We start from the raw sequence: 12529 nt of genomic DNA on the forward strand, positions 1-12529 counted from the left end.
AAACAAAAATGCAATCAATTACTTAAATATTATAAGTTGCAGACCTACACAATGCCTGTGAATGCGGAATGTGTCCGAGTGTGTTATTAACCATCAGAGCCTCGCAGTTGGCTGAGAGGTATTAGTTACGCACATGAGCTACTTATGCTAACACAACATATGGCGCAAGTCTGAACAGGAGACGTCTCTCACACACACACACCCCCTCAGGAACGTGACTCTTGTTACTGAAGCAGGCATGCAAACTATGAGGATGATTATGAAATTCAAAGGCATGTCTTGAAACTTTAAAGGAAAGGCTGCAGTAGTCGTAAAGCAGTACGTAGGCAGGGCATGAGCGGACTCGTAACAAACTCCATTTTAGTGTATTAAAAATAATCGCAGCAACAGCATAGACTGAAACACGGCCCAGTTTTCATCACCCTGTACAGGACGTGTAATGTTTTGTGTCCACGCGCCAAAGCAGCAGTGAATAAAAAGTCTACACACCCCTGTTAAAATGCCAGGTTCATTTCAGATTTATTTCTACCTTTAATACAACAGATAATCTGTTCAGATTGTTTAGACGGCAAAATGTAAACAAATATTGTGGTTGTATAAGTGTGCACACCCTCTTATAATTAGGGATGCGGCTGTGTTCAAAAGAAACCAATCACATTCAAGTCCATATTAAATAGCAGTCAGCACCTGTCATCAATTAAAGTGACTAACCCCCTGATTAACCCATATAGGGTTTAGCTCTTCTAGTAGGATTTACCTGACATTAACTTAATTGCATCTTACAGCTAAATCCATGGTCTGCAAAGAGCTTACAAAGCATCAAAAGGATGTCCAAAGGTCTCAGTAAAAAAAAAAGGATATAAAAAAATATTTCCAATGCATTACATACAGGGGTTGGACAAAAAAACTGAAACACCTGGTTTTAGACCACAATAATTTATTAGTATGGTGTAGGGCCTCCTTTTGCGGCCAATACAGCGTCAATTCGTCTTGGAAATGACATATACAAGTCCTGCACAGTGGTCAGAGGGATTTTAAGCCATTCTTCTTGCAGGACAGTGGCCAGGTCACTACGTGATGCTGGTGGAGGAAAACGTTTCCTGACTCGCTTCTCCAAAACACCCCAAAGTGGCTCAATAATATTTAGATCTGGTGACTGTGCAGGCCATGGGAGATGTTCAACTTCACTTTCATGTTCATCAAACCAATCTTTCACCAGTCTTGCTGTGTGTATTGGTGCATTGTCATCCTGATACACGGCACCGCCATTGGATGCACATGGTCCTCCAGAATGGTTCGGTAGTCCTTGGCAGTGACGCGCCCATCTAGCACAAGTATTGGGCCAAGGGAATGCCATGATATGGCAGCCCAAACCATCACTGATCCACCCCCCTGCTTCACTCTGGGCATGCAACAGTCTGGGTGGTACGCTTCTTTGGGGCTTCTCCACACCGTAACTCTCCCGGATGTGGGGAAAACAGTAAAGGTGGACTCATCAGAGAACAATACATGTTTCACATTGTCCACAGCCCAAGATTTGCGCTCCTTGCACCATTGAAACCGACGTTTGGCATTGGCACGAGTGACCAAAGGTTTGGCTATAGCAGCCCGGCCGTGTATATTGACCCTGTGGAGCTCCCGACGGACAGTTCTGGTGGAAACAGGAGAGTTGAGGTGCACATTTAATTCTGCCGTGATTTGGGCAGCCGTGGTTTTATGTTTTTTGGATACAATCCGGGTTAGCACCCGAACATCCCTTTCAGACAGCTTCCTCTTGCGTCCACAGTTAATCCTGTTGGATGTGGTTTGTCCTTCTTGGTGGTATGCTGACATTACCCTGGATACCGTGGCTCTTGATACATCACAAAGACTTGCTGTCTTGGTCACAGATGCGCCAGCAAGACGTGCACCAACAATTTGTCCTCTTTTGAACTCTGGTATGTCACCCATAATGTTGTGTGCATTGCAATATTTTGAGCAAAACTGTGCTCTTACCCTGCTAATTGAACCTTCACACTCTGCTCTTACTGGTGCAATGTGCAATTAATGAAGATTGGCCACCAGACTGGTCCAATTTAGCCATGAAACCTCCCACACTAAAATGACAGGTGTTTCAGTTATTTTGTCCAACCCCTGTATATCATGGAACACAGTGAAGACAAAAAAATAAAATATGGTACAATGGTGGCATTACCAAGAACTTTACATCCCTGTAAAATTGATAAAAAGGGAAGAAAAAACCTGGTCCAGGAGGCTGACAAGAAACCTACGGCAACATTTAAGTAGATGCAGGAATTTTTGGCAAGTACTGATTCAACAACAATCTCTGTATTCTTTATATGTCTGGGCTGTGTGGTAGACTGGCAAGAAAAACATCCAACAAAAAGCGACATCAAGTCTGCCGAAAGCATGTGGGAAAATGTGTCAAGTACTGATAAGTTGAATCTTTTGGCCATAATTCCAAAAGATATGTTTTGTTGCAAAAACAACACTGTGCATCACCACAAGAACACCACAACCACAGTGAAGCACATGTTGGTGGCAGCATTATGCTCTGAGTTTGTTTTTCTTTGGCTGGAACTGGGGCTTTAGTCAAGGTGGAAGGAATGATGTACAGTTCCAAATATCAGGCCATTCTGGTACAAAATATTCAGGCCTAAAAAACTAAAGATGAAGAAGAATTTCACCTTTCAGTACAACTCAAAGCATACCTCCTCATCAACAAAAAAAGGCTTCACCAGAACAACAGAGTTCTGAAATGACCCAGCCAGAGCCTAGACTTAAATCCAATTGAAAATCTGTGTTGTGACCTGAAGAGGGCTGTGCACAGGAGATGCCGACATAATCTGACAGATTTGGAGCGCTTTTGCAAAGAAGAGCCGGCAAAGACTGCCAAGTCAAGATGCGCCATGCTGATAGACTCCTACTCAAAAAGACTGAATGGTGTCATAAAATCAAAAGATGTTTCAGCAAAGTATTAGCTTCATGGTGCACATACGTATGCAGTTTAATTATTGTAGATTTTATATTTGTACTCCCCCAAATTATTTCAGTTCACAGATTTTAGGTCACAATAAAGGTGGAAAAACGTATCCAATTTACATTACAAAAGCCTGCCATTGTAACGGGGTGTGTAGACTTTTTATATCCACTGTAGATGACGTGTTAACAAAGTTGTAATGGTAAAGACATCTCTAGCCATCAGTCTGCTATTTTGCCGAGCCAATCGTCACTAACTGTAATTTAACAGGTTTAGTCATGCAAAGCCAGATGTGATCTCGAAGAGAAGGCTGAATGTAGGTAGAAATAAAGTCATTAGGCAGGAACAGATTAAAATTTACAGCTAAACACCAGCTTGTGAAGAGAGTTCAAAGTAACAACAATGACTAAAACAAGCACGGTTCAAACCACACACACCACCATGCTAATTAGTATTTTAAAATAGTGTGCTAAAAAGCTATCATTGCATACTAAGAAGTGCATGACAGCTAAGCTGTGAAATGTTGCACACAAGTAAACACTGGTACCCTAACAACACAATAAAGATAACTGAATTCAACACTAAGATTATTTTTAAATGTGCATTTACAAGACTTTTATGTTTTTGAAAGGCTAAACTCAAAAAAAAAAAAAAAAAAAAAAAAAAAAAAAAAAAAAGGCAAGTGTTGGGGAGGGGGTCATTCATAGAAAGCAGTGCTTAACTCTGTGTACTCGATACAGCAAGTTAAAATCAGGAATGCTGGAAAGAAAAAGAACAAAATTAACCAGTCCAGCTACACAAAACCATTGGATTTGTAGTTTGACATAGTAAGTGTGGACGTCTGGGATGTTATCACCACTACGAAGGCTCTGGGACTCTTATCCACAAATGAAAAAACCTGGTAGAGTGGTGAACCCTCCCAGGATGACTCCAGAAGCTCACAAACAAAACCAAGTTAAACATCTAAAGAACAGCAGGTCTCAAGTGTCATAACCATCCTTTAAAAAAACATCAACCCTCCAAAACAGTAGCAAACTAAACTAGGATTTAAGTAGAAGGTACTTCGAAAACCACCACTGGCCTAAAGCACATTCAAACCTCAGCAGCTCGGGTACTTATTCACATCAAGAAATGTTACCATATCACTCCACTTCTATACAAACTTCACCGATCACAGCCTGCATTCAATACAAAATACTACTTCTTACCTACAAAGCTTTTTATAATCCTGCCCATCATTACATGTCTGCATTACACTATCCATACAATACATGAAGTACCCCTAAATCCCCCAGCCATGGCCTTCTGTCCATACCAAAGTTTAACTATCTTTAGTGAGTGGGGAGCAGGTTTTGCATACAGCAAACACAGTGGGTTATAACCCACATAACATCCCAACATTTAAGAGACCCTGAGCATAGAAAAGGGCACTATAACAATGGATCATTTTATTACTTGTCAGAAACACCAGCCCTGTAGCTACAAAGACTAACTAAAACTAGTCAACTATGTTCACAATAAGAAGCAAACGACGCACATTTTATTTTGGCTGAACTAATCCGCTAAGTCCAAAACACAATATGTTCACAGCTGGGTTTTTTTTTTTTTGAGGAACAGCAACATGATACTGCCTAATCACCAAGGACCCTCCAGGCAAGGGTTTTGAGTTATGCTTTCCTGTCGTGTAGGTTCAACTGCTGCTGTGTGCCAGAGACAGGTGGCCACATCTTAACATTCATGAGAAAGGGGGTCAGAAGAGAGGAGGGGAGCAGCGTGGAGATAAACACCTGTTAATACCTCAGCTGTTCCAGATAAACACAGAATTACCAGGAGCTGCATTTGGCCCCAACACAGACGTGGCTTAATGAGAGACAAGTGTGGCCTCACTGCAAAAGTGTAAGGAAACAAAATGGGTTTATTCCTCCTTGTGTTACAATTTCTTATTAAATCGCTTTTAAATGCTTTACTTGTTTTATAATGCTTTCACATTAAACAAATAGTTCATCTCTGGGTTTTTACCATTTTACAGCTGATGAGCCTGCTGCAACCTATCAAATGATTGTTGCATTTTTTTTTTTTAGTAATGCCTTGTAGCTTAGTTACATTTAACACCAAGGTAAAATAAACTAAACGATATGTCAAGACCTTGTTTGGTAAGTAAGCAGCAGTTTTATTTAATCTACGTATTTGTCCTGGAACTACCTTAACAAGCTAACCTAATGCTAACTAACAAAAAAAGAAGAAATCTCTGGAGATGGCTCAACATTAACATGAGCTATCTGTCAGTCATTCGTAAGATCAGTAGCCTACTGCCCTATAACAGGGGAAAAGAGCTAAATATTCTACTCATTCTTAATAAGCAGTAGCAACATATTAACATCCTTTAACACCCACTATATTACTTCTAACTGCACCACCAAATGAGAACTATTTACAATAAACAATGCTGTTAAGGTTACAGCAGTCCAGAATAGCTGCACCCATAACCTTACAGTAACTAATAATAAGAGATGTGTGCTTAAAGCAGATCAGAGTTCTGCTTAAAACTGTGTTTGGTGCCACCCGAAAAAATTTTAAAACACTGAGTGCAAAGCAAGAACACACCCAATGCATTGCAGGGCGAAACACACACACACACACTCACAACCATGGGTAGATTAGGGCAGCCAACTTGAGTGTAAGAGGTAGCTGTTAAACCAGAGAAAAAGCTCACTGACACAGGGAGAACATAAAAAACTCCTTACAGACAGTGGCCACGTTGCTGTCCGAACCCACTGTACCAGCTTCGGCGCTGCCCTGGATTTAGCAATGACGAGTACTAAAAAACTCTGTCAGACATCAATTTAAAAAGGAAACGTTTACAGAAAGATGTACAGAACTTCTGCTTCAGGCCAAAAAGAGTTTTAACTAAAATACTTCAGGACAACAATGTGTTTATACAGCTAGTAGAAACTGCACATGAGTACATTTTTATCCATGTGGGGCCTCACACTATTTTCAGTGCCATGCTGGATCTAATTAAATAAAAGTGCCAGGCAGCCTGGTGGGAAATTCAATGGAAAATTACAGGATGAAGGCTTTTTATAACTAACAGCTGAAATGTTTGCACTGTTTTGACTGCATAAATTATTGCGACAAAGCAAAAGTTGTGATAACACAGACACAAACCATCCAAAGGAAACTCTTTGTAACAAAAAAGTTACAACAGAAACATTTCAAATGCAGGCTGTAATAAACAGTGAGGTTGGTACTGTTCAGTCATTTGCATCCAAGCCTAGGAAGGCATGCAGAACTAAACTGTACTGTACAAAAGTGCAGGTCAATTCTTTATACTTTTTAAAAACTTGTTCCACTTGTTGTCACTACAAGTGTCCATTAATCAAAAGTAGTTTAACTAGAAATTAGAGAAAGAAGTAGCTTAGAAAATGTTAGGTTCAATAACAAGTTTACACTCTTACCTTAGAGAAAAAAAATGACTATTTCTATTATAGAATCTTGTAATGCATTACCAAAATAAAGAAAACTGAATTTGAAGTGGATGGATACAAGCCAACCATTAAGAAAACTGCAAGTTGACAGATAACACAAACATTTTTAAAAGCAAGACATTTTACCAGTAGAAATCTAGCTTTCAACTATCCAACTTCTTGCAACAAAGCACACACACACAACATTATTACAAAGTGATATTAATACTATTAATCTATTTGAGTACTGTACAACACTGAATACATATATGAAAACTTGTACTCTTTATTTTTACATGTTTACTCTTTATTTATTCTGGCAAAAAGATCTGCATGAATCATTATCTAGTGAAATTTAGCTTATTGAGAAATTTGCATCGAGTCCTATGACTTAAGACTAGTACATTTAGCAGACGCTTTTATCCAAAGCGACTTACAATTATGACATGAACATGATTTTAAGCAGTTGAGGGTTAAGGGTCTTGCTCAGGGGCCCAACAGTGACAACTTAGTGGTGGGCTTGAACCGGCAACCTTCTGATTACTAGTCCAGTACCTTAACCACTGAGCTATCACTGCCCTGCATTAGATTTACATTTTTACATTACAATTACAAGATAGTACATAAAGTGAAAGGTGGGTTTGTTGTTTTAGCTTATAAATGAAATTTTATTTTAGTGTTTTTTTATAAAGATCCATTTTATTTATAAACATTACAAGGTTTTCTATTAGATAAAGATATAAATACATATACAATGTGTGTACATATTAATATAGTATATATTATTATTAAATATAATAAATACATGTATATTACTACAATATATGTTATTACGACATTCGACATTTGCTCGTTTATGTGGTAAACACTTGCTCCACGACCTAAGAGGTAAAAAAAAAAAATATATATATATATATATATGTGTGTGTATATGTATATATTTATCCATATACCACATAAACGAGCAAATGTCGGTGTTAAATGTTCAGTTGTTTTATTTCATTAATGTCTATTTTTAAATGTTAAGCTCTATTTATTTCTAATCTTTCTAATTTATAGATTTTTTTATGGAATGTTAATAAAGTCTTTATTAGAAGTTTAAATGTTGTGAACTATGATATAACTCTGATATAACATTAAATTATATGTTTTAATGTAGTAAACTATGATATAACTCTGATATAACATTAAATTATATGTTTTAATGTAGTAAACTATGGTATAACTATGCTACAACTATGATATAACTCTAAACTAGAAGTTTTAATGTAGTAAACTATGATATAACTGATATAACATTAAATTATATGTTGTAATGTAGTAAACTATGGTATAACTGATATAACTCTAAATTAGAAGTTTTAATGTAGTAAACTATGGTATAACTATGATATAACTCTAAATTAGAAGTTTTAATGTAGTAAACTATGGTATAACTGATATAACTCTAAATTAGAAGTTTTAATGTAGTAAACTATGGTATAACTATGATATAACTCTAAATTAGAAGTTTTAATGTAGTAAACTATGGTATAACTATGATATAACTCTAAATTAGAAGTTTTAATGTAGTAAACTATGGTATAACTGATATAACTCTAAATTAGAAGTTTTAATGTAGTAAACTATGGTATAACTATGATATAACTCTAAATTAGAAGTTTTAATGTAGTAAACTATGGTATAACTATGATATAACTCTAAATTAGAAGTTTTAATGTAGTAAACTATGGTATAACTGATATAACTCTAAATTAGAAGTTTTAATGTAGTAAACTATGGTATAACTCTGATATAACTCTAAATTAGAAGTTTTAATGTAGTAAACTATGGTATAACTCTGATATAACTCTAAATTAGAAGTTTTAATGTAGTAAACTATGGTATAACTATGATATAACTCTAAATTAGAAGTTTTAATGTAGCAAACTATGGTATAACTATGATATAACTCTAAATTAGAAGTTTTAATGTAGTAAACTATGGTATAACTCTGATATAACTCTAAATTAGAAGTTTTAATGTAGTAAACTATGGTATAACTATGATATAACTCTAAATTAGAAGTTTTAATGTAGTAAACTATGGTATAACTCTGATATAACTCTAAATTAGAAGTTTTAATGTAGTAAACTATGGTATAACTATGATATAACTCTAAATGAGAAGTTTTAATGTAGTAAACTATGGTATAACTCTGATATAACTCTAAATTAGAAGTTTTAATGTAGTAAACTATGGTATAACTATGATATAACTCTAAATTAGAAGTTTTAATGTGGTAAACTATGGTATAACTATGATATAACTCTAAATGAGAAGTTTTAATGTAGTAAACTATGGTATAACTCTGATATAACTCTAAATTAGAAGTTTTAATGTAGTAAACTATGGTATAACTCTGATATAACTCTAAATTAGAAGTTTTAATGTAGTAAACTATGGTATAACTATGATATAACTCTAAATTAGAAGTTTTAATGTAGCAAACTATGGTATAACTATGATATAACTCTAAATGAGAAGTTTTAATGTAGTAAACTATGGTATAACTCTGATATAACTCTAAATTAGAAGTTTTAATGTAGTAAACTATGGTATAACTATGATATAACTCTAAATTAGAAGTTTTAATGTAGTAAACTATGGTATAACTATGATATAACTCTAAATTAGAAGTTTTAATGTAGTAAACTATGGTATAACTCTGATATAACTCTAAATTAGAAGTTTTAATGTAGTAAACTATGGTATAACTGATATAACTCTAAATTAGAAGTTTTAATGTAGTAAACTATGGTATAACTGATATAACTCTAAATTAGAAGTTTTAATGTAGTAAACTATGGTATAACTATGATATAACTCTAAATTAGAAGTTTTAATGTAGTAAACTATGGTATAACTATGATATAACTCTAAATTAGAAGTTTTAATGTAGTAAACTATGGTATAACTATGATATAACTCTAAATTAGAAGTTTTAATGTAGTAAACTATGGTATAACTATGATATAACTCTAAATTAGAAGTTTTAATGTAGTAAACTATGGTATAACTATGATATAACTCTAAATTAGAAGTTTTAATGTAGTAAACTATGATATAACTCTGATATAACTAAATTAGAAGTTTTAATGTAGTAAACTATGGTATAACTGATATAACTCTAAATTAGAGGTTTTAATGTAGTAAACTATGGTATAACTATGATATAACTCTAAATTAGAAGTTTTAATGTAGTAAACTATGGTATAACTATGATATAACTCTAAATTAGAAGTTTTAATGTAGTAAACTATGGTATAACTATGATATAACTCTAAATTAGAAGTTTTAATGTAGTAAACTATGGTATAACTATGATATAACTCTAAATTAGAAGTTTTAATGTAGTAAACTATGGTATAACTATGATATAACTCTAAATTAGAAGTTTTAATGTAGTAAACTATGGTATAACTATGATATAACTCTAAATTAGAAGTTTTAATGTAGTAAACTATGGTATAACTATGATATAACTATAAATTAGAAGTTTTAATGTGGTAAACTATGGTATAACTGATATAACTCTAAATTAGAAGTTTTAATGTAGTAAACTATGGTATAACTATGATATAACTCTAAATTAGAAGTTTTAATGTAGTAAACTATGGTATAACTATGATATAACTCTAAATTAGAAGTTTTAATGTAGTAAACTATGGTATAACTATGATATAACTCTAAATTAGAAGTTTTAATGTAGTAAACTATGGTATAACTATGATATAACTCTAAATTAGAAGTTTTAATGTAGTAAACTATGGTATAACTATGATATAACTCTAAATTAGAAGTTTTAATGTAGTAAACTATGGTATAACTATGATATAACTCTAAATTAGAAGTTTTAATGTAGTAAACTATGGTATAACTATGATATAACTCTAAATTAGAAGTTTTAATGTAGTAAACTATGGTATAACTATGATATAACTCTAAATTAGAAGTTTTAATGTAGTAAACTATGGTATAACTATGATATAACTCTAAATTAGAAGTTTTAATGTAGTAAACTATGGTATAACTATGATATAACTCTAAATTAGAAGTTTTAATGTAGTAAACTATGGTATAACTATGATATAACTCTAAATTAGAAGTTTTAATGTAGTAAACTATGGTATAACTATGATATAACTCTAAATTAGAAGTTTTAATGTAGTAAACTATGGTATAACTATGATATAACTCTAAATTAGAAGTTTTAATGTAGTAAACTATGGTATAACTATGATATAACTCTAAATTAGAAGTTTTAATGTAGTAAACTATGGTATAACTATGATATAACTCTAAATTAGAAGTTTTAATGTAGTAAACTATGGTATAACTCTGATATAACTATAAATTAGAAGTTTTAATGTAGTAAACTATGGTATAACTCTGATATAACTCTAAATTAGAAGTTTTAATGTAGTAAACTATGGTATAACTATGATATAACTCTAAATTAGAAGTTTTAATGTAGTAAACTATGGTATAACTATGATATAACTCTAAATTAGAAGTTTTAATGTAGTAAACTATGGTATAACTATGATATAACTCTAAATTAGAAGTTTTAATGTAGTAAACTATGGTATAACTATGATATAACTCTAAATTAGAAGTTTTAATGTAGTAAACTATGGTATAACTCTGATATAACTCTAAATTAGAAGTTTTAATGTAGTAAACTATGGTATAACTGATATAACTCTAAATTAGAAGTTTTAATGTAGTAAACTATGGTATAACTCTGATATAACTATAAATTAGAAGTTTTAATGTAGTAAACTATGGTATAACTCTGATATAACTCTAAATTAGAAGTTTTAATGTAGTAAACTATGGTATAACTATGATATAACTCTAAATTAGAAGTTTTAATGTAGTAAACTATGGTATAACTATGATATAACTCTAAATTAGAAGTTTTAATGTAGTAAACTATGGTATAACTATGATATAACTCTAAATTAGAAGTTTCAATGTAGTAAACTATGGTATAACTATGATATAACTCTAAATTAGAAGTTTTAATGTAGTAAACTATGGTATAACTATGATATAACTCTAAATTAGAAGTTTTAATGTAGTAAACTATGGTATAACTATGATATAACTCTAAATTAGAAGTTTTAATGTAGTAAACTATGGTATAACTATGATATAACTCTAAATTAGAAGTTTTAATGTAGTAAACTATGGTATAACTATGATATAACTCTAAATTAGAAGTTTTAATGTAGTAAACTATGGTATAACTGATATAACTCTAAATTAGAAGTTTTAATGTAGTAAACTATGGTATAACTATGATATAACTCTAAATTAGAAGTTTTAATGTAGTAAACTATGGTATAACTCTGATATAACTCTAAATTAGAAGTTTTAATGTAGTAAACTATGGTATAACTATGATATAACTATAAATTAGAAGTTTTAATGTAGTAAACTATGGTATAACTATGATATAACTCTAAATTAGAAGTTTTAATGTAGTAAACTATGGTATAACTATGATATAACTCTAAATTAGAAGTTTTAATGTAGTAAACTATGGTATAACTATGATATAACTCTAAATTAGAAGTTTTAATGTAGTAAACTATGGTATAACTATGATATAACTATAAATTAGAAGTTTTAATGTAGTTAACTATGATATAACTCTGATATAACTCTAAATTAGAAGTTTTAATGTAGTTAACTATGATATAACTCTGATATAACTAAATTAGAAGTTGTGTGATTTCAATATAAACAAGTCTGCAGGTGAAAGTTTTTCTCCATGGCAACTTTTCTCACCACCAACTGTTGACTAGCGAGCTGCGTTAGCATGTAGAGCTCACTGCTCTCTGTACACAAGCGAAACGCTGAAAAAGTTACTTAGATGAAGTCTCACCTTTACAAGCCGAGAATGTGTTGGGAAAGCCGGGCTCTCTTCGCTCCGTACATGTTTAGCTTTAATATCCACAGACAGCAGGATCTGAACACTGGCTCAGCTGCCATCTTGTTCTCCCGAACAACGAGGGAGAAACAGCCGTCATCT

The 12529-nt window shown here is 32.6% G+C and overlaps 1 protein-coding gene across 2 annotated transcripts in view; it reads right to left on the reverse strand.

Moving 5' to 3' along the window:
* Positions 1 to 12469, reverse strand: part of hipk3a (homeodomain interacting protein kinase 3a) — a 67504-nt gene extending 55035 nt beyond the window's left edge. For both annotated transcript variants that reach the window (XM_063000815.1, XM_063000814.1), the window contains exon 1: positions 12383 to 12469. The gene's annotated coding sequence lies outside the window, so the exon portion shown is untranslated. The remainder of the gene's footprint in view (positions 1 to 12382) is intronic.
* Positions 12470 to 12529: the final 60 nt, after the last annotated feature.

The sequence above is a fragment of the Trichomycterus rosablanca genome, chromosome 8, assembly GCF_030014385.1.
Source record: "Trichomycterus rosablanca isolate fTriRos1 chromosome 8, fTriRos1.hap1, whole genome shotgun sequence".
In the NCBI taxonomy this organism is placed as follows: domain Eukaryota; kingdom Metazoa; phylum Chordata; class Actinopteri; order Siluriformes; family Trichomycteridae; genus Trichomycterus; species Trichomycterus rosablanca.